This window comes from Heptranchias perlo, unplaced genomic scaffold, assembly GCF_035084215.1.
Source record: "Heptranchias perlo isolate sHepPer1 unplaced genomic scaffold, sHepPer1.hap1 HAP1_SCAFFOLD_54, whole genome shotgun sequence".
Taxonomy (NCBI): Eukaryota; Metazoa; Chordata; class Chondrichthyes; order Hexanchiformes; family Hexanchidae; genus Heptranchias; species Heptranchias perlo.
In genome coordinates, this window is record NW_027139559.1 from 6,336,310 (window position 1) to 6,358,782 (window position 22,473).

The 22,473-nt window shown below is 44.2% G+C and overlaps 2 non-coding genes across 2 annotated transcripts; both read left to right on the forward strand.

Annotated features, from left to right (window-relative positions):
* Positions 1–16,019: 16,019 nt before the first annotated feature.
* trnar-ucg (transfer RNA arginine (anticodon UCG)) lies at positions 16,020–16,108 on the forward strand. The gene is given in 2 exon segments: positions 16,020–16,056; positions 16,073–16,108. It is a non-coding gene; the product is annotated as a tRNA-Arg (tRNA).
* Positions 16,109–19,736: 3,628 nt separating this feature from the next.
* On the forward strand, positions 19,737–19,809 carry trnat-ugu (transfer RNA threonine (anticodon UGU)). The gene has a single exon. It is a non-coding gene; the product is annotated as a tRNA-Thr (tRNA).
* The last annotated feature ends 2,664 nt before the right edge of the window (positions 19,810–22,473 follow it).

A 22,473-nucleotide genomic window follows, 5' to 3' on the forward strand; every position in this document is an offset into this window, starting at 1 on the left:
CACAGAATCTTGATCGTCACTAAGTTAACTGGTAAGAAGAGAAACAAACAGACACATTAGGAGCAGGATGAGAGCGAAATCAGAGGTTTGATTGAGTTGGGGTGAAATTTCCAGACTTGTTATTGCTTCCAATCATGGAATTGAATAACTTTCATTGTGAACGGGCTTTCAGCTGGAGACAGGAATTACAATGAAAACTAGAACTAACTGCTCAGTAATAAATTGTAAAACGAATCCGGGAGTGGGATTAAATCAAGGAAACATAACACTAGGTGTAAAATAAACTGTTAATTAAACCGGACATTGCTTGAACTTCAACTCAAATCGGAAACTTCAAGTCAACTGAATGTAAAATATTTATTGAGAAACATTTAAAAACTCTTTCCAATCACAGAATCTTCAATCGACGTACAAATAATGTTCACTTTAAATAATCTAATGATATGACCAATCATGTTTTGAGAAGGGTCCACGTCCGAACTGGTGACTTCCCTCTTCTCTCCACAGATACTCGGGGTATTTATACCGACAGGTGCTGGTGTACAACGTACAATGTGGAATCGGCCGCCCATTATACACTCCGAGTCAATGGATGGGAGACCAGCCGTGGTGTATAATGTACAATGGGGAATCGGCCGCCCTTTACACACCCGAAGTCAATGGATGGGAGACCGGCCGTGGTGAAAATGTACAATGTGGAATCGGCCGCCCATTATACACCTCGAGTCAATGGATGGGAGACCAGCCGTGGTGTACAATGTACAATGGGGAATCGGCCGCCCTTTACACACCCGAAGTCAATGGATGGGAGACCGGCCGTGGTGAAAATGTACAATGTGGAATCGGCCGACCTTTATACACCCGAAGTCAAAGGATGGTAAACAGGCAGTAGTGTATAATGTGCATAGAAACATAGAAATATAGAAAACAGGAGCGAGACTTGGCCATTCGGCCCTTCGGGCCTGCTTCGTCATTCAAAATGATCATGGCTGATCGTCTAACTCAGTACCCTGTTCCCGCTTTTTCCTCATATCCCTTGATCCCTTTAGCATTAAGAAATATATCCATCTCCTTCTTGAATACATGTAATGACTTAGCCTGCACTGCCTTCCGTGGTAGAGAATTCCACAGGTTCACCAACCTCTGAGTGAAGAAATTTGTCCTCTTCTCTGTTCTAAATGGCATACCTCGTATCCTGAGACTGTGACCCCTGGTTCTGGACTCCCCAGCCATTGGGAAAATCCTCCCTGCATCAAGTCTGTCAAGTCCTGTTAGAATTTTATATGTTTCGATGAGATCACCTCTCATTCTTCTAAACTCTAGTGAATATAGGCCAAGTCGACCCAATCTCTCCTCATACCTCAGTCCTGCCATCCAAGGAATCAGTCTGGTAAACCTTCCTTGCACTCCTTCGATGGCAAGGACATCATTCTTTATAAAAGGAGACCAAAACTGCACACAATACTCCAGATGTGGTCTCACCAAGGCCCTGTGGAACTGCAGTAAGACATTCCTGCTCCTGTACTCAAATCATCTTGCAATGAAGACCAACATACCTTCCGCCTTCCGAACTGCTTGCTGCACCTGAATGCTCGCTTTTAGCGATTGGTGCACAAGGACACCCAGGTCTCATTGCAACTCCCCTTTTCCCAATCTATCACCGTTCAGATAATCATCTGCCTTTCTGTTTTTACAAAAAAAGTGGATAAGCTCACATTTATCCACGTTATACTGCAGCTGCCATCGTCTTGCCCACTCACCCAACTTGTCTAAATCACACTGGAGCCTCTTTCCATCTTCCTCACAGTTCACATTCCACCCCAGCAGTTTGCCATCTGCAAACTTGGAAATGTTACAATGAGTTCCCTCATCCAAATCATTGATATATGTTGTTTATAGCTGGGGCCCAAGCACTGATCCCTGCGGTACCCCACTAGAAACTGCCTGCCACCCGGAAAAAGACCCGTTTATTCCTACTTTCTGTTGAATGGAATCAGCCGCCCTTTATACTCCCCGAGTCAATGGATGGCAAACCGGCCGTGGTGTATAATGTACAATGTGGAATCGGCCGCCGCTTAAACACCGAGTCAATGGGTGGGAGACCGGCCGTGGTGTATAGTGTACAATGTGGAATCGGCTGTCCTTTCGACACCCAGAGTCAATGGATGGGAAACAGGCCGTGGTGTATAATGTACAATGTGGAATCGGCCGCCCTTCATACACCCCGAGTCAATGGATGGGAGACAGGCCGTGGTGTATAATGAACAATGTGGAATCAGCCGCCCTTTAAACAACCCGAGTCAATGGGGAGAGACAGGCCGTGGAGAATAATGAACGCTAATTCCAATCACCCTTTTTAGAACATCGCAAATGATTCACATTATAACCAGCTGTGTGAATGCAGATTTCGTTCTTTGTATTTAATAATAAAATGAATATAATTTACCACCTTGGGGTTTAACAAAGTATCTGAACATGACGAGATCAGTTCTAATCTGTACTCCTTTAACAGTTGGTGAGATTTGATTCATTATCTGAACCCGACTCGAGCAGTTATAATCTGGAGTCCTGTAACCCTTGGTGAGATTTGATTCAGTATCTGAACACGACTAGATCAGTTCTAATCTGGAGTCCTGTCACAGTTGGTGAGATTTGATTCAGTGTCTGAACCCGACTAGATCAGTTCAAACCTGGAGTCCTGTAACTGTTGGTGAGATTTGGTTAAGTGCCTGTACCAGACTAGACTAGTTATAATCTGGAGTCCTGCTAATGTTGGTGAGATGTGATTAATTATCTGAACCCTACGAAATCAGTTCTAATCTGGAGTCCTGTATCTGTTGGTGAGATTTGATTAATTATCTGAACCCGATTGGATCAGTTCTAATCTCGAGTCCTGTAACTGTTGGTGAGATTTCAGTTAGTATCTGAACCCGACTGGATCAGTTCTAATCTCGATTCGAGTAACTGTTGCTGAGATTTGATTATGTGTCCAAACCCGACTAGATCAGTTCTAAACTGAAGCCCTGTAACTTTTGGTGAGATTTGATTCAGTATCTGAACCCGACTCGATAAATTCTAATCTGCAGCTCTGTAAATATTGGTGGGATTTCATTAATTCCCTGAACTCGACAAGATCAGTCCTATTCTGATGCCCTGTAACTGTTGGTGAGATTTGATTCAGTATCTGAACCCGACCTGATCAGATCGAATCTGGAGTCCTGTAACTGTTGGTGAGATTTAACGAATAGTATGAACCCAACTAGATCAGTTCTAATCTGGAGTCCAGTAACTGTTACTGAGATTTCATTTAGTATCTGAACCCGACTCGATCAGTTGTAATCTGGTGTCGTGTAACTATTGGTGAGATTTGTTCAATTGTCTGAACCCAACTGGATCAGTTCACACCTGGAGTCCTATAATCGTTGGTGCGATTCGATTAAGTATCTGAACTCGACTACATCAGTTCTAATCTGAATTCCTGTGACTGTTGGTGAGATTTGATTAAGCATCTTAACCCGACTAAATAATTTTTAACCTGGAGTCCTGTAACTGTTGGTGTGATTTGATTAAGTGTTTAAACCCGAATCGATAAGCTCTAATCTGGTGTCGTGCAACTGTTGGTGAGATTTGATTAAATATCTGAACCGGACTCGATCAGTTCTAACCTCGAGTCCTATAACTGTTGATGACATTTAATTGACTGCCTGAAGCCGACTAGATTAAAACTAATAATAAAAACGGAAAATGCTGGAAGTACTCAGCAAGTCACACAGAAAATACAGTCACACAGTTAAACAAGATTTACAACATGGATAGCAGGAGGTAGTTCCTTACCCGGGATCCCGACAGCAGCCAGGATGGGGTAGTATATCTTCTGTACGGCATGAACGGCCGCAAGTATCTGAAACTGAAGGAGCATTCCTCCCCTCTCCTTATAGCCGCTGCTCCGTGCTTGTGCTGAGGGTGATGCTCTGACTGATACCATTGAGTAATACCTTGAGTTAAATCCCTGATTTATAGCAGAGGGAAACCCTCCAGTGACTCAAATAGGGTCCATGGAGACTGACATTAATTACATTCACTGAACAAACACATTCAGTTAACCCCTTTTCAACCCAGCACTTTATATATAACTAAATATAATTGATCAAATGTTACATGGTTGTACAGAGGAACTGTCCCAGCACTATATATTAATATTAATAACAACGGGGAAGGGCAAACAATGTGAAACCCACATTCTGACAGCAGTGATTGTCTCCTTGATTTCTTCGACCATGCGATCTCCCGTGGCTTCTCGACTTCCATTTTCCCGGTCACATGCATGGACATAACCGACCAAACCCCAGCATCACTTAACATTCACATCTCCAGTTCCATTCTAACCTCACTTCCTACTGTGTCCGCCGCTGGGAAAAGTATTCGCTCGTCAAGACATTTAGAGCGACACTTTAAAACTCCCAACTTACTCGCCTTTAGTTGTCCATTTCCCAGCATATTTCTCCAGTTATCGATCTGCTCAGCCACTCACTCATCGACACCTTGATGTCCTTAACCCCAATAAAACCCTTACGCTCTTCCACCCTGATCAGTCTCCTGGCACATCCCTCATCTTCACTCCCTTAAGCCACAGAGTAACGAATTGGTTCAGCCATCCATTGCCAGATCTGCCTCGACCAGATCAAAACCTATCGGGCCTTGGTCTCCTCTGCTAAAACAGCCCACTACTCCATGATTATCCTGGGACGCAAACATAACCCTTGTCTTCCTTTCTCCACTGCCAACCGTCTCGTTAAACTTCTCTCCACTGCCCCTCCACCCTCACCATTAACAACTGCGAGTAAATGACGGACTTGTTTGTCACTATTCAGAACATCAATTCATCTGCCTCTGGGACATACCCCTTACCCATCAAGCAAAACCTCCCCCAGGCATCTCCATCAGTTAACCCTGAACCTGGCCCTTTCTCTACTTTCTCTCCTTTCTAATTTCATACCCTCTCCCTGCTCATAATTCCCATCGGACCAAACTCCTGTTCTTTGCACCACAAAACGTCGGACCACCCAACTTCCTGGCCATCAAGTGATCAGTTATTGTTAACGGTTTCCTCTCCTCAAATTCAAGCCCGCCTGTCCCGCAGCTCCCTGTTTGAATCTCTCCAATAAGATTGGCGCCCCTGCAGCATCACTGAAACGGCCCTAATCAATGTTGCAAATGACATCTTATGTGACTGTGACCGAGATGCACTCTACCTTCTCAGCCTTCTCGACCTGTCTGCAGTCAATGACAGGTTAGACCACCCCCTCCTTCACCGACGCCTCTCCTCTGTTGTCGAGCTAAGTTGGACTGCCCAAGTTTGGTTGCACTCTTGCCGATCCAATCATCGCCCGAGTATCTTCAGCAATGCATTCAATTCCCAATCCCGTGCCGATATATTTGGAGCCTCCCACGGATCTACCCTTCACCCCATCGCCCTCATATGCACGCTGCGGCTTGGTGAGATCATGCAAACACATGGGGTCAGCTCCCACATGTACGCGAATGACACCGAGATCTTACTTACCACCAGCTCTCTCGACCCGTCCACTACCTCTGTCTTGGCAGACTGCATGTCCGAAATCGAGACTTGGATGAGCCACAATTTACTCCGATTGAATATTGGAAAGACTGAAGCCATCGTCTTCTGCTCCTTCTACAAACTCCGTACCCTCGCCAGCAATTCCATCCCGCTCTCCGGTCATTCTGTTCGGTTGGAATAGGATTGTCCGCAATCTATTTGATGCTGGGATGAGCTTCCGACCGCATATCATCTCCATCACGAAGGCAGCCTTCTTTCGCCTCTGTAACATCACTTGTACCTGAATTCGCCTCATCCACCTGCTCCAGGAACATTCATCTATGACACTGTCACCTCCACACTCGAATATTCCAACGGTCTCCAGGCCGATCTCCCATCTTCCACTCTCCATGAACTCGAGCTCATTCATAACTTTGCTGACCGTCACCCCTGTGCTCGCTGATCTACTTTGGCTCCAAGTCCCCTAAAGATTAAAATTTTACATTGTCATCCTTGTGTTTAAATCACTTTATAGCCTCACCCGCCCTATCTCTGTAAACTGTTCAAGCCATACAGCCCCCTGATAAATCTGTGTTCAACCATCTCCGACATCTTGTGGACCACCCCTTCCCGGCGACCCACAAATGGGGGCTGAGCATTCAGTCGTCTAGGCCATAGGTTCTGGAATCCCATTCATGAACCGTCCTTTCTCTCCACGTCGCTCTTTCACGTTTAAAACTCCTTAAAATGAGTCTCTTTTTCCAATCATTTAGACATCACATCTTCATCGGCTCAGAATCGATTTTTTCTGATTATTTTTCTGTTCTTCTTGACTTCCCTCCGAAATGGCCAAGCTGTAATTTGAAGATTGTGCCTCATCGTTCTTGATTTCAGGAACAGAGGAAATCGTTTCCCTGTATCGAACCTATCGAAAATTTTTAAAATTTTAATCAACTCCATCAGATAACAACTCAATCTTCTACACTCAATGGAATATAAGACTAGTTTATGCAACCTGTCCTTATAGTTTAAGGATCTAAGCTTGGTATCCTTCGAGTGAAACTGCTCTGCAACATTCCAAGGCCAATAATCTTGAGTGTTGTTTGACGGCAATCATCTCAGCCCCAGGATATTGCTGCAGGAGATCCACAGGGCAGTGTCCCAGGCCCAGCCATCTTCAGATGCTTCACCAATGACCTTCCCTGCATCATAAGGTCAGAAATCGGGAAGTTCGCTGTTGATTGCAGATTGTTCAGTTCCATTCGCAAACCCTCAGATAATGCAGTGGTTCGTGCCTGCAAGCAGAAAGATTTGGACAACATCCAGTTTGGGGCTGATAAGTGGCAAGTAACATTCGTGCCAGGCAAGTGAAAGGCAATGACCATCTCCAACAAGAGAGATTCTAACCACCTCCCCTTGACATTCAATGCCATTACCATCGCCGAATCCCCCACCATCAACATCCTGGAAGTCACTATTGTCCAGAAAGTTAACTGGACCAGGCACTTAAATGCTGTGGCTACAAGAGCAGGTCAGAGGCTGGGTATTCTGCGGCGAGTTACTCACCTCCTGACTCCCCAAATCCTTTCCAGCATCTAGAAGGCACAAGTCAGCAGTGTGATGGAATACTCTCCACTTGCTTGGACGAGTGCAGCTCCAACAACACTCAAGGAGCTCGACACCATCAAGGACAAAGCAGACCACTTGATTGGCACTCCGTGCACCACCCTAAACATTCACTCCCTTCACAACCAGCGCACCGTGGCTGCAGCGTGTACCATCCACAGGATGCACTGCAGCAACTTGCCAAGGCTTCTTCGACAGCACCTCCCAAATCCGCGACCTCTACCACCTTGAAGTACAAGGGCAGCAGGCACATGGGAACAACACCAACTGCACGTTCCGCTCCAAGTCACACACCATCGCGACTTGGAAACATATTGCCGCTCCTTTCATCGTCGCTGGCTAAAAATCCAGGAACTCCCTTCCCAATAGCAATGTGGGAGAACATTCACCACACGGACCACAGCGGTTCAAGAAGCGGCTCACTACCACCTTTTCAAGGGCAATTACAGATGGGCAATAAATGCCGACCTCGCCAGCGACGGCCACATCCCATGAACGAATTTTAAAAATATGGACATCCTGAGCTGCATTGCCCAAAACTGAACGCAGTATCTCTCGATGGGGTCTGACCAAGCCTCTATACAACTGAAGCATAACTTCCTCCCCTTTGTATTCCAGGCCCTTGAGAGTAAGGTCATTCTTCCATTAATCTTTTTCATTGCTTTTTGTACCTGCCTACTTGCTTTTAATTATTTGTATACTGTTCAGTTCCTCGTTTCTCTCCATTTATACTCTTAAGTTATCTTTCCCAGGTCCAAACTGACTTCACATTGAACTCCGTCTGTTAAAGTTTTGCCCACTCAATTAATCTGTCTCTGTCCCTTTTCAACTTTCTGCTTCCCTCTACACTACTTACTGTTCCTCCTAATTTAGTGCAACCTCCAAACTTAAATATACAACCCTATATTCTTTCATCCAAGTCATCAATCAATATGTCGAAAAGTTGACTCCCCGGAAGAGATCCCCAGAGAACACCACTTGTCACATTTAGAAGATCAGAAAACAAACACTTTATCTCCACAATATATTTCCGACCTGACAAACAATTCCCAACACAGATCAAAATGCCACTTCCAATTCCATACTCTCTCATTTCTGCGTATAATTTTTGTGTGGAGCTTTAACGAATGCCTTCTGGAAGTCCCTTTACACAACACCTTAAGACACTCCCATGCCTATCTTACAAGTGAACTCCTCAAAAATTAAATAGATCAGGCATTGGATGGACTATGAGTTGAACGACGTAACAGCAAGCATTGAAGACTCTGATAGGAATTGTCCACAGATCATTGTGTAGTCGTAATTTAATGGGGGATGTATCAATAAGGAGACATGGGAAGCATGTAACGAAAGCTATGTTGTTATAATGGGAGATTTTAATTTTCACATAGACTGGTGTAAGCAAAGATTTTAACATAGATACATAGAAAATAGGATCAGGAGTAGGCAATTCGGCCCTTCGAGCCTGCTCCGCCATTTAATATGATTATGGCTCTTCCTCTATCTCAATACCATATTCCCGCTCTCTCCCTAGACTCCACAGTTTTACAAAAATTAGCATTTTTATTCTTTATTTATTACATAAGAACATAAGCAAAAGGAGCAGGAGCAGGCCAATCGGCCCCTCGAGCCTGCTCCGCCATTCAATAAGATCATGGCTGATCTGATCCTAACCTCAAATCTAAATTCGTGTCCAATTTCCTGCCCGCTCCCCATAACCCCTAATTCCCTTTACTTCTAGGAAACTGAATTGAATTGATTTCATGCGGAAATTTTATTGCGATCAAACAAAGGAATGTGGAAGCGGGGTAGGCCATTCAGCCCCTCGAGCCTGTTCCGCCATTCAATGAGATCATGGCTGATCTGTATAATTTGTTGCATGCACCCGCCTTGTCTCCATATCCCTGATTAACCTTGGTCAGCAAAAATCTATCGATCTCAGATTTAAAATTATTAATTGAGCTCGCACATACTACTTCTTGTGGGAGAGAGTTCCACAGTTCTACCGCCCTTTGTTCGAAGACAAAGTCTTTCCTAACTTCTCTCCTGAGCGGCCTGGCTCTGATTTTAAGGTTATGTCACGTTGTCCTAGAATCCCCCAACAGCGAAATTTTTTAAATCTCTATCTACCCTATCAATTCATTTAAAAATCCAAAAACCTCAATCAAATCATCCCTCAACCTTCTATATTCCAGGGAAAATAAGCCTAGTTTGTGTAATGTCTCCTCATAATTTGACCCGTTTACCCTTTGCATCAATCTGCTGAATCTGCGCTAAACACACCCCAAGGCCAATGTATCCTTCTGAGGTTCGGTATCCAAAGCAGAACGCAAAACTCCAGATGGGGTCTGACCAAGGCATAGTGCAACTGAATCGTCACTTTTGTACTCGAACCCCCTTGAGATAAAGGTCAATATTAACATCCAATTAGGCTTTTTGATTGCTGTTTTTACCTGTCTACCGACTTTTAATGATTTGTGAACATGGACTCTGAAATCTCTTTGCTCCTCGATAGTCCCGAGCTTCTCCCCATTTAGAAATTAGTCTGATTTATATTTCTTGTGTCCAAAATGGGTGACCTCACACTTGCCCACTTGAACTCCATTTGTCTTAATCTTGCCCACTCACTTAATCTCTCTATGTCCCTTTGCAATTTGCTGCTCCCGTCTACACTACGTACTGTGCCTCATCATTTATCCTCATCTGAAAATATCGATATCCAATCCTGCATTCTTTCCATAGAACCATAGAACCATAAAAAAGAAACAGCACAGATGGGGGCCATTCGGCCCATCGTGGCCGCGCCGGCTCGAAGGACAACCAGGTGCCCATTCAAATTTTACCTTCCAGCACCCGGTCCGTAGCCCTGCAGCTTACAGCACTTCAGTTGCAGGTCCAGGTATTTTTTAAAAGAGTTGAGGGTCCCTGCCTCTACCACCAATTCGGGCAGTGAATTCCATACACCCACCACCCTCTGGGGTAAAAAAGATTTTCCTCATGTCCCCTCTAATCCTTCTGCCAATCAGCTTAAATCGATGTCCTCTAGTTCTTGAACTCTCCGCTCGGAGAAACAGATACTTCCTATCCACTCTAACGGGGCCCCTCATATTATCGTACACCTCAATCAAGTCGCCCCTCAGCCTCCTCTACTCCAAGGAAAGCAACCCCAGCCTATCCAATCTCTCCTCGTAGCTGCAATTTTCATGCCGTGGCAACATACTTGTAAATATTCTCTGCACTCTCCCCAGAGCATTTATGTCCTTCCTGTAATATTGGATAAGATAAATATAACGAGAGAGGCAGTACAAGAGGGACTGGAATGCTTGAAAGTTGATAAGTCACAAGGGCCGGATGGATTGTTTCCTAGGCAATTGTAGGAAGCCAGGGAGGAAGTAGCGGATGCTCTGCGGATCATTTTCCAATCCTCACTAGATACAGGGGAGGTACCGGTGGACTGGAAATCTGCAAACATAGTACCATTGTTTCGAAAGGGTACGAGGGAAAGGCCGAAACATTATAGGCCAGTCAATCTTCCCTCGGTGGTGAGCAAACTATTAGAATCAATACTGAGGGATAGGATAAACTCTCATTTGGAAAGGCATGGTTTAATCAAGGATGGTCAGCATGGATTTGTTCAGGGAAGGTCAAGCCTCACAAATCTGATTGTTGGTGAGGGATCACTTTGGGACAAGTGATCATAATTCCATTAGTTTTAAGATAGCTATGGAGAAGGATAGGTCTGGCCCAAAAGTTAAAATTCTAAATTGGGGAAAGGCCAATTTTGATGGTATTAGACAGGAACTTTCAGAAGTTGATTGGGAGAGTCTGTTGGCAGGCAAAGGGACGTCTGGTAAGTGGGAGGCTTTCAAAAGTGTGTTAACCAGGGTTCAGGGTAAGCACATTCCTTATAAAGTGAAGGGCAAGGCTGGTAGAAGTAGGGAACCTTGGATGACTCGGGAGATTGAGCAACTTTTCAAAAAGAAGAAGGAGGCATATGACATGCATAGGCAGCTGGGATCAAGTGGATCCCTTGAAGAGTATAGAGATTGCCGGAGTAGAGTTAAGAGAGAAATCAGGAGGGCAAAAAGGGGATATGAGATTGCTTTGGCAGATCAGGCAAAGGGGAATCCAAAGAGCTTCTACAAATACATAAAGGGCAAAAGGGTAACGAGGGAGAGAGTAGGGCCTCTTAAGGATCAACAAGGTCATCCATGTGCGGAACCACAAGAAATGGGTGAGATCCTGAATGAATATTTCACATCGGTATTTACGGTTGAGAAAGGCATGGATGTTAGGGAACTTGGGGAAATAAATAGTGATGTCTTGAGGAGTGTACATATTACAGAGAGGGAGGTGCTGGAAGTCTTAACGCGCATCAAGGTAGATAAATCTCCGGGACCTGGTGAAATGTATCCCAGGACGTTATGGGAGGTTAGGGAGGAAATTGCGGGTCCCCTAGCAGAGATATTTGAATCATCCACCGCTACAGGTGAGGTGCCTGAAGATTGGAGGGTAGCAAATGTTGTGCCTTTGTTTAAGAAGGGCGGCAGGGAAAAGCCTGGGAACTACAGACCAGTGAGCCTGACATCTGTAGTGGGTAAGTTGTTCGAGGGTATTCTGAGGGACAGGATCTACAGGCATTTGGAGAGGCAGGGACTAATTAGGAACAGTCAGCATGGTTTTGTGAGCGGAAAATCATGTCTCACGAATTTGATTGAGTTTTTTGAAGGGGTAACCAAGAAGATAGATGAGGGCTGTGCAGTAGACGTGGTCTACATGGACTTCAGCAAAGCATTTGACAAGGTACCGCATGGTAGGTTGTTACATAAGGTTAAATCTCATGGGATCCAAGGTGAGGTAGCCAATTGGATACAAAATTGGCTTGACGACAGAAGACAGAGGGTGGTTGTCGAGGGTTGTTTTTCAAACTGGATGCCTGTGTCCAGCGGTGTGCCTCAGGGATCGGTGCTGGGTCCGCTGTTATTTGTTATTTATATTAATGATTTGGATGAGAATTTAGGAGGCATGATTAGTAAGTTTGCAGATGACACCAAGATTGGTGGCATTGTGGACAGTGAAGAAGGTTATCTGGGATTGCAACGGGATCTTGATCAATTGGGCCAGTGGGCCGATGAATGGCAGATGGAGTTTAATTTAGATAAATGTGAGGTGATGCATTTTGGTAGATCGAATCGGGCCAGGACCTACTCCGTTAATGATAGGGCGTTGGGGAGAGTTATAGAACAAAGAGATCTAGGAGTACAGATTCATAGCTCCTTGAAAGTGGAGTCACAGGTGGATAGGGTGGTGAAGAAGGCATTCGGCATGCTTGGTTTCATTGGTCAGAACATTGAATGCAGGAGTTGGGATGTCTTGTTGAAGTTGTACAGGGCATTGGTGAGGCCACACTTGGAGTACTGTGTACAGTTCTGGTCACCCTATTATAGAAAGGATATTATTAAACTAGAAAGAGTGCAGAAAAGATTTACTAGGATGCTACCGGGACTTGATGGTTTGACTTACAGGGAGAGGTTAGACAGACTGGGACTTTTTTCCCTGGAGAGTAGGAGGTTAAGGGGTGATCTTATAGAAGTCTATAATATAATGAGGGGCATAGATAAGGTCGATAGTCAAAATCTTTTCCCAGAGGTAGGGGAGTCTATAACGAGGGGGCATAGATTTAAGGTGAGAGGGGAGAGATACAAAAGGGTCCAGAGGGGCAATTTTTTCACTCAAAGGGTGGTGAGTGTCTGGGACGAGCTGCCAGAGGCAGTCGTGGAGGCGGGTACAATTTTGTCTTTTAAAAAGCATTTGGACAGTGACATGGGTAAGATGAGTATAGAGGGATATGGGCCAAGTGCAGGCAATTGGGACTAGCTTAGTGGTATAAACTGGGCGAGATGGACATGTTGGGCCGAAGGGCCTGTTTCCATGTTGTAACTTCTATGATTCTATGATTGAATTATTTGAGGAAGTGAGAATGAGGATTGATGAGGGAAGTGCAGTGGATGTTGTCTACATGGATTTTAGTAAGGCTTTTGACAAGGTCCCACATGGCAGACTGGTCGGAAAGGTAAAACCCATGGGATACAGGGAAATGAGGCGAATTGGATCCAAAATTGGCTCAGTAACAGGAAAGAAAGGGTAAAAGTCGATGGATGTCTTTGCGAATGGAAATCCGTTTCCAGTGGTGTGCCACGGGGCTCAATGCCGGGTCCATTGCTGTTTGTGGTATATATTAATGAATTGGACTTGAATGTCGGGGGCAAATTTGCAGACGACAAAAAATTGGCCGTGTCCTTGATATTGAAGAGGATAGCTGTAGACTCCAAGAAGATATCAATGGGTTGGTGGAGTGGGCGGAAAAGTGGCAAATGGAGTTCAACCCGGAGAAGTATGAGGTAACGCACTTAGAGAAGGCAAACAGTAAAATGGAATACGCAGGAAACGGGAATATATTGAGAGGGGCAGAGGAAGTGAGAGACCTTGGAGTGCATGTGCACAGGTCCCTGAAGGTGGCAGTACAGGTAGATAAGGTTGTGAAGAAGGTGTACGAAATGCTCTCCGCTATTCGCCGATGTTTTGAATGCAAAATCAGGGATGTAATGAAGGAACTGTATAAAACGCTGGTAAGGCCATAAGCCGCTGACCACTGATATTGAGTGTAGAGAGGGGTCAGTGTTAGTCATTGGGGTTCAGTCATTAACTTCTTCACCGGTCACGCCAGATCCTCGGGATCAATGTCGGACAAACGCAAAACTTCAAATCTAAAATGTTATTCCATTTGCACAGAAACAACGTAATGCAAAGTCATTAAACGAAACGCAGAGCAAAAGAAATGTCATTTAATTCTGGTATTTTCAAATAAGATGGTGAATCATTGCAGACCGCTGTTACTGCGGTCGCTTCATTTTCTCGGTCAATTAATGGTTCAGTATCTCAATTACTTCACCGTCTTTGTGGCGCAATCAATCAATTCGTTCGGCTATTAACTGAAAAGTTGGTGGTTTTGAGCCCACCCAGGGCCGTAAACGGAAAATTAATTGACTTTTCCGTTAGATTTACAGTCTGAGCCGTTCACCGTTTCAATGTGTCCTTCGGCTGTAATATTGTCCTCATCACAGGGTGTACATTTGAAGTCGTCTGGTGCATTTTTCTGACTGGTTTTTTTCCAGATTATTCAGCTCGTGTAATAAGATTGTAAATACTGATTCGGCTCAACAAGGATCGGAATAGACTGTTTACGATTTCGGTATGAAATCAATTCAAATAAATAAATAAACATTTTAAATTAAAACTATACACGAATCGGGAGTTCCACCCTCAGTATCATCGAATCTTTGAAATTCACACTCTGCGCAGGGCTTTAATAATTGTTTTTAGACTTTGATTAGTTATCTTTAATATTATTGGCTTCTCAGCTCTTTTGTAAAAAGTATTTTTTAACGTGGAATTGAACCCAGTTCACAGCAGTGAAAACATTGTGTCATAACTGGACCACCTGTCCAAATTACCGCCCAATGATTCCTGCGTGCGCAGGTGGACAGGATTCCGATATGGGACCTGGCACATGGGGCCACCGAAAGAAAGAATGTTTTTTGATAGCGCCCTTCAGACCCCAGGACGTCTCAAAGCGCTTTACTGACAATGAAGCACTTTTGGTAGTGTAGTCACTGCTGACATGTAGGAAACGAGGCAGTCAATTTTCGCACAGCAAGATCCCAAGCACAGTGATGTGACAATGACCAGATAATGTATAGTAATGACGCGAGTGGAGAGATGAATATTGAACGGGGTAGCAGGGAGAATTAATTGTCGTTAAAGGTGAAGACAAAGTGATTGTATCAGTTGGAGTTTTGACCTTTGTAATGTTTTTCTTTCCTTATTTTTATCTTCTTCAGATTCAAACTGATCAGAAAACTGACAACTGAACTCTCAATGGATTTTCGATCAAACTGTCACTCAAAATGAACAATGTTACAAATAAAGAAATAAACCGGATTGAGACGGTTCACTTCACTTCACTGAAACGTCTAATTCAGGTTAAACCGGCGCGGCGGAGTCACAGCAGCTCATCGCTGATCTGCACCCCAACTCCATTTAGCGAAATAGAAACTGGAAATCTCATGTATTGAGACGAGTTTACTAATTTCCTGCAAAATGAAGATCATTAAACCAGCAAAACATTCCCTGCCCTGATTAAACACACAGCAAGGGGATGTGTCGAATATATAGCAAGAAACCTGCGATTTGATTATTACACGGATAGAATCCCGTGCTCAATATTAACATTAACACTGAGCGCCAGGTCTGGATCTGACCCGTTTACCCCGTGGTGCGGGACCCCGTCCGCGTTTATATTTACCAAAAAAAGAAAATCAGAAACTAATTATCTCACCCAGCAGAATTGGGGATTGTTCGTACTTTACTGGACAGGATGAGGCCACTCGGCCCGTCGGGCTTGGATAGTAAATTCTGTTCACATTCTCCGCTCGGTGTTGTTCTCCGTGTACATTTTTAGTTTACCGATTTGTCATTTATTTTATTTCCCCTCTCTCTATTTTTCAGGCTGAGTGCGAAAGAGATTCGCTTTGGAGGCTGAACACTTTGATCAAAGATTTGAACATTGTTTATTCTGATTGTAGGTTTCTCGGAGACCCAGCGGATTTCGGTTGTCAGTTTCCTGATTAGTCAGAAACAGCAAAGCCAACTTGCTGCAAGAAAGAAAACAATGAATGAACAACATCACCAAAATGAAAGTAAGAGAAAGATACAAGCAGAGTCTTAACCACCATAGTCCCTGGTTTAACATCTTTTGCAGAAACATTAGAGCAGCGTCCGCGTGGCCTAATGGATAAGGCGTCTGACTTCGGTATTAATCACGATGATATCAGAAGATTGCAGGTTCGAGTCCTGCCGCGGTCGTTTTTGCATTTGTTCCAACGTGCGCCGTCACTGTTTGACGCCCGACCGTTTCTGACAGTAACTGAACGAATGGAACGGAAATACGTAAATTCCTTTGCTGACAGAAGTGGACCCGACATTTTCAACATTGTCGATCTGGGTGCAGGGGCAGGAAATAGTGTAAAAGTGACTTTATTTCTACTGTTTGGATTTAGAAATGGTCGGCCGATCCATTGTTTCTGTACGGGTGGTTCCGAATCCCATCCGCGTCGTTATTGTATTGGACTTTTGAGGCGGCCCAACGTAAGTTTTCAACAATCAAAATGGGCTTGAATGTTATTATTATCAATCCGACACCGGTGTTTTAAGTCTGTGTCCCTGGATTGTTTATATTTTGTTGAAATGGAGAGGAGTAATTGGAATTTTTCACCTCATCTCATGGGGTAAAGTTCGAGTAGAGAGGAAGGATCGGAGATAGATTGTTCTGTCCTTCCTTTCTGCCTCTGTGGTTTGCAGCGAATGAAAGATTAGCGGGAACAGCAAATGATATGGAAGGTGGAACACAAAGGGTTAACTTTATCCATCAAGAAGAAATCTAATTTCAAAACTTTTCAACAATCTTAAATCAGCCCAGTTATTAGATTTGTACCAAGTCTGTAGATATTTATCTTTTCTCTGTCTCTGTCCTCTGCAAACTTTGAAATTCTGCCCCGTCCATCCAAGTCCATGTTGTACACTATCTATTTCAAGCCGACGCTATCAGGCCTTCTTTACCGAAATCGTTTTCAATGTACGACTTGCGTTATCAAGTGAGACCTTGCAGAATGTCTGAGGTCAGAAACTGCATTATTGTCTGTATGTGCAACGGAAAAAGGTGCTTCCTGATTTCACCAATGAAAATCCGAGCTCTAATTTTATGCCCCGCCCCACCCCCACCACCAGAGGAAATAGCTTCTCTGTATCTACTCTTCCGAATCGTTTTATCATTTTAAATACCTCAATCAGATCAACCATTCAAACTGAAGGCAACAGAATCCGAGTTAATGCAACCTGTCTTCATAATTTAAACCTTTAAGACCAGGTATGATTCTGGTAATCTGCGCTGCACCCCCTCCAAGGCCGATATATCCTTCCTGAGGGGCGGTGCCCAGAACTGAACGCAGTTCTACTGATGTACTGAAGCACAACTCCCTCCTCTTTGTATTCCAGTCCCCTTAAAATAAAGGTCAACATCCCTTTGACCTTTTTGATGACCTTTTTTATTGTCCAGTAGTTTTTAGTGATTTGTGTACATGGACACACAAATCCCTTTGCTCCTACACTGTTCCTAATCTCTCGACATTTAGAACATTTTCCGATTGATTGGATCCAAAGTGAATTACCTCACACTTACCCACATTGAACTCCATTTAACACAGTTTTACGAGTCATTTAATCTGTCTCTGTCCCTTTGTAACTTTCTGATCCAATCCACACAGGTAACTGTGCCTCCGATCTTACTGTCATCTGCAAACTTGGATATAAAACTCTCTATTCCTTCATCCAAGTCACTGAGAAATATTGGGAGCACAATCCGGTTCCTTGATATTTTGAGGAATCCTTGAAATCCCATGGTGTTTCCCCACAGAGGTTTCAGTGAGCGCTGCAGTAAATCTCGTCCAGGGGACTTTATTGAAAACCCTCATTTTTTGCTTTTCAATCAGAATTGTCTTTGCATCCCGTGCTGGTGAGTCAAGGATTAGTGTTCCAAGAATCAGGAATATGATCTGGAACCAGATCTTGCCGACTGCGCTGCTGGAGAAATATGAGTTCGATTTTTATTTTTGATCCGCTTGATCAGATTGAATTTGACCCAGAAACAGGAAGCGGTTTTGGTGAAACTGATCCGAGGAGGAATCTCGAAGGTGGTTGAAGCGATGAACTGCTCAGTGATTGGATCCAGCCCGTGTGGCTCGGGATCCCGGTCTGGTCTCGGTCGCCGACACTGTTTTCTCCCTGATCGGTTTCCCTCTGCTTTCACCAATTGCCCCAGGGACCATTGTTTATATCTGGATTCAGCACCAGGCAGAGAGATAGAAACAACTGTCTGGTGTTTATTGACCTGATCGAGAGGTTAATATCACCGGCGGCTGATTCACTGAGATCTCCAAGCCTGTGCTCTGCCGCCATTTGCATTGGTTCCCTGTTCGACGCTTGTTCTCGCCGCGTTAAAGAGACAGATTTTCGCTTTCACCAGTTTGTTTTAATACTGGACCGGTCTCATTTTCTGTGTGGATAACTGGGATAAGTGGACGGAGCAGGGACAGAGAAGGCTGTTGGAACCCGGAGCGGAACAAGGTCTCACTGTTGTCGGACCAGAATTATTTCATTATCATTCTAATCCTGCAATTGCTGGGACCTCGAGCCACAATGATGAATTCACAGCGTGCGCCATTATCGATAGGTAAATGTTGCAGAAAGTGAGATACGGGAATTTGTGATTTGCCCAATAATTTCTGGAACATTTCCGCCGCTCCTCCGAAAGGCTCAGTTAAACGATAAAAGTTGTTTTCGTCGCTCAGCCCACGGTTGCCGTCAACGGCGATCGCCAATTCGCTGTATTTACGCAATTATTCGCGCCGCAGCCAATTAAGATTGGACAATAACGGCAAATAAAGTATGAGGCATCAAGAAGTGACTGAGAAAAGTCACATACTTCAGCCTCTCAGCTTCTCTCCTGCCATCTCACTCTCAGGCTCAGTCTTTTGTTCCTTTTCAGTCGAGTTTATTTCTGCTGCCTCCCATCTTCCTTCCTTCTATCCATCACTGCCAGCTTTCGTGGAAAAATACGTTCCTGCCGTCTGCAGCTCTGAAAAAAATCTGAGACGCCAATTGGTGATTTTTCACTTAAAATGGAAGCGGAGTGGGACATAAGTGGGATTCGATCTCCGGACTTCTCATTTATCAATCAGTGAAAACCTCAAAGTGAAAATAAGACCCGAAGTTCAACGAAACGCTGGCAATTGACCATGCAGCCATGTAAAACTTCGCAGCCACCCACAGCCGATCAGCCATCCTTTCAGACGGTACCTGTTCATTCAATCTCGCTTTCTATTCCGATGTACAGCATCATCGAGTTGTACACTAATTATTTCAAGTAAACAATATCAACATCTCTTCACAAAATTTTGAATGTCCAATTTGTCTTATCCATTAAGACTTACTAAAATTAAAATGATCTGAAGCAAAATTGCCGTTTGTGTGAGAATAGGTACACCGGGTAGACTAGCGCTAATACACATTTCCTAATGTAAAACAAACTATTGTGCAGTAGTTGTCGGAGGTCACCCACAGGAGGAGGTCAGGGCCGGGTGTATCACACACAGTACTCACCAACATTTCGTGGGAAGAGATCAGAAATGCAATAGGGTAAGATCAGATAGTGTGGATAGAGTGTGGGATTAAAACAGGATGAATAGGACAAGATATAAGATGTACTGACAGGGGATAAGGAAGAGAAGGTCATGACTGATATCCATGGTTTCTCAGGCTGAGACCGTTGAACAAAAGATCGATGTTATTGCGCAGACGCTCTGAAGGAGAAGGCTCAACAAAGTCGCTTGACAAAGGTATCAATACCATAACGTTGGGAAAGATTTGTACAAATGTGGGCGCCGTGGCTCAGTGGTTAAAGCACCTGTCTTGTAAACAGGGGATCCTGCGTTCAAATCCCAGCGGTGCCTTCAAGTTCATGTTGTTTGTTTCTTTGCTTCCATTTTTCCACCCGTTGTGCTCCAGAGCGCAGCGAGATCAATGTTTCCTCTTCCTCATTGGCAGCCTCCAGAAGCCCTTCGTTTTTGCTTCCCAGCCTCTCTGTGTTGACTGCCGATTTAAATTAGTTCCAGAGATTCCCATCCACGGGTTTCCAATTGCATCGAATCATCTCCGTGAGGTTAAAGTGTCCCCTGCTCCTTTATATTTCCATTAAATAATATCAATCAATTGCGGAATAAAAATTCAGCTGTTCGCTGATATTCTGTATTTTCCCAAATCAAGTCGACAGGAGGGAACGAATCTTTGTCTGAGGACGTTGGACAAACTGATTCTAGGGGAGAGCTAAACATTCATGGTGGAGATTAAAGACACACCAACACCGCGGGACCGCTTCTGGTCAACGACTTTAATTCTTAAACCAGAGTTGTTTTAGCGAAGGGATTGAAGAGCTGGATTCTAAATCTAAGGGGATTCCGACCCGCCGGTTTAACCGGATTTACACGGTTCACTTCACTTCAAGAGGAAAACATTCCACAATTTCAAAAGTTTCATCCCCTCATTCTCGTGACCGGACAGGAAGTGAAATTTCAAATTGGTTTTTCAGTTACAGCAACAAGATTCTTCTCAATATCAGAAAAACGGAGTGTTTCAAACTGCAGGGAGTGAATTAACCGCAGATTCGGAGCCAGCGCTCTCCAGTGTGTTATCAACAACACTCTTAGAATTATAGAGTCATAGAATGGGTCCAGCACAGAAAGAGTACATTCGGCCCGTCGAGTCCGTGCCTGCTCTCTGCAAGAGCAATCCAGCTGATCCCATTTCCCCGCTCTATACTCGTAGCTCTGCATTTTTTCCCCTTCAAGTGCTGATCGAATTCGCTTTTGAAAGCCACGAGTGAATCCGCCTCCACCACCCCCTCAGGCACTGCATTACAGATCACAACCATCGCTGTGTCAAAAACTTTTTTCTCATGTCGCCTTTGGTTCTTTTGCCCATGACCTTAAATCTATGTCCTCTGGTACTTGATCCATCCGCCAATGGGAACAGTTTCTCTCTATCTACTCTGCCTGGACCCTTCATGATGTTGAATACCTCGATCAAATCTCCTCTCAAACTTCTGGCTCAATGGAGAACAACCCCAGCTTCTCCAGTCTATGCACGGAACTGAAGTCCCTCATCCCTGGAATCATTGCAGTAAATCTCTTCTGCAACCTCTCTAATCCTTCACATCCTTCCGAATGTGCGGTGCCCAGAACGAGAATCAATACTCTAGTTGTGGCTCAACCACTGCTTTATAAAGGTTCATCATAACCTCCTTGCTTTTGAACTCTATGCATCTATTCATAAAGCCCAGTTTCCCGTATGCTTTCTTAACCGCTTTCTCAACCTGCCCTACCATCTTCAATGATTTGTGTACATAGACCCGCAGATCTCCCTGTTCCTGCACCCCTATTAGAATTATACCGTTTAGTTTATATTGCTTTTCCTCGTTCCATCACTCTTCCCTTCCGCCGATACTTCTCAGGACTGAAAACTCAGTTTAATGACACCGACTTATCATTTTTTAATTTATCCCGTTTCTCTCACCTCTGTCTGTATCGAACGTGGTTTCCTCACATGTTGCGACCCCGCCCGCACACCATCCGTCTCTGTGTTCAGACAAAGGAACTGGCTGAAGTGTCACATTATCCTGGGGGATTTCAGTGTGCAAGTGAGGCTTGCCCGGACACTGGATTCCGTTCAAAGAGTTTCATCAAGAGGTGTTTCAATTCGGTGAGATGATCTTTACTTCCTGGAGATTATAATTTCCAGACGGGCAGTGAGACTGAATGGAGTCTGAGTGCTGAGATTGGAATGGGAGGCCAGCAAATTCACTTTGGTCTGGCCATGTTTTAATTTCTTCTCTATGAATCCCCTGAGCTGGAGATCAGCCTCCTCCTTGAGAGCGATTCGCCAATCCAGATCAGATGGAATTAAGTATCAAGAAAGTCGAGTGGGACTGGAGCCCCTTGTTTGACAAATTTATTCGAGTTTTTTGAGGATGTAACCAGCAGGGTAGATCAAGGGGAACCAGTGGCTGTAGTTTACATGGATTTTCAAAAGGCATTCGATAAGTTCCCACATAAAAGGTTGTTCCTTTAGGTAAGGGCGCATGGGGTTGGGGGTAATATATTAGCATGGATAGAAGATTGGTTAACGGAGAGAAAGAAGAGAGCAGGGATAACGGGTCATTCTCAGGTTGGCAGTCTGTAATTAGTGAGGTGCCACAAGGATCGGTGCTTGGGCCTAAGTTATTTACAATCTATATTAATGAATTAGATAAAGGGAACGAGTGTACTGCATCCACCTTTGCTGACGATACAAAGCTCGGCGGCAAAACAAGTTGTGAGGAGACAAAGAATCTGCAAAGGGATATAAAAAGATTTACTGAGTGGGCAAGAAGGTGGCAGATAGAGTATAACGTGGAGAAATGTGAAGTTATTCACTTTGGCAGTCAGAATAGAAGAACAGAATATTGTTTCAATGGTGAGAATCTATTAAACGTTGGTCTTCAGAGAGACTTGGGTGACCAAGGTCAAAAAACTTATTACGTGGGCACAGCAAGCAATTAGGAAAGCAAATGGCATGTTGGC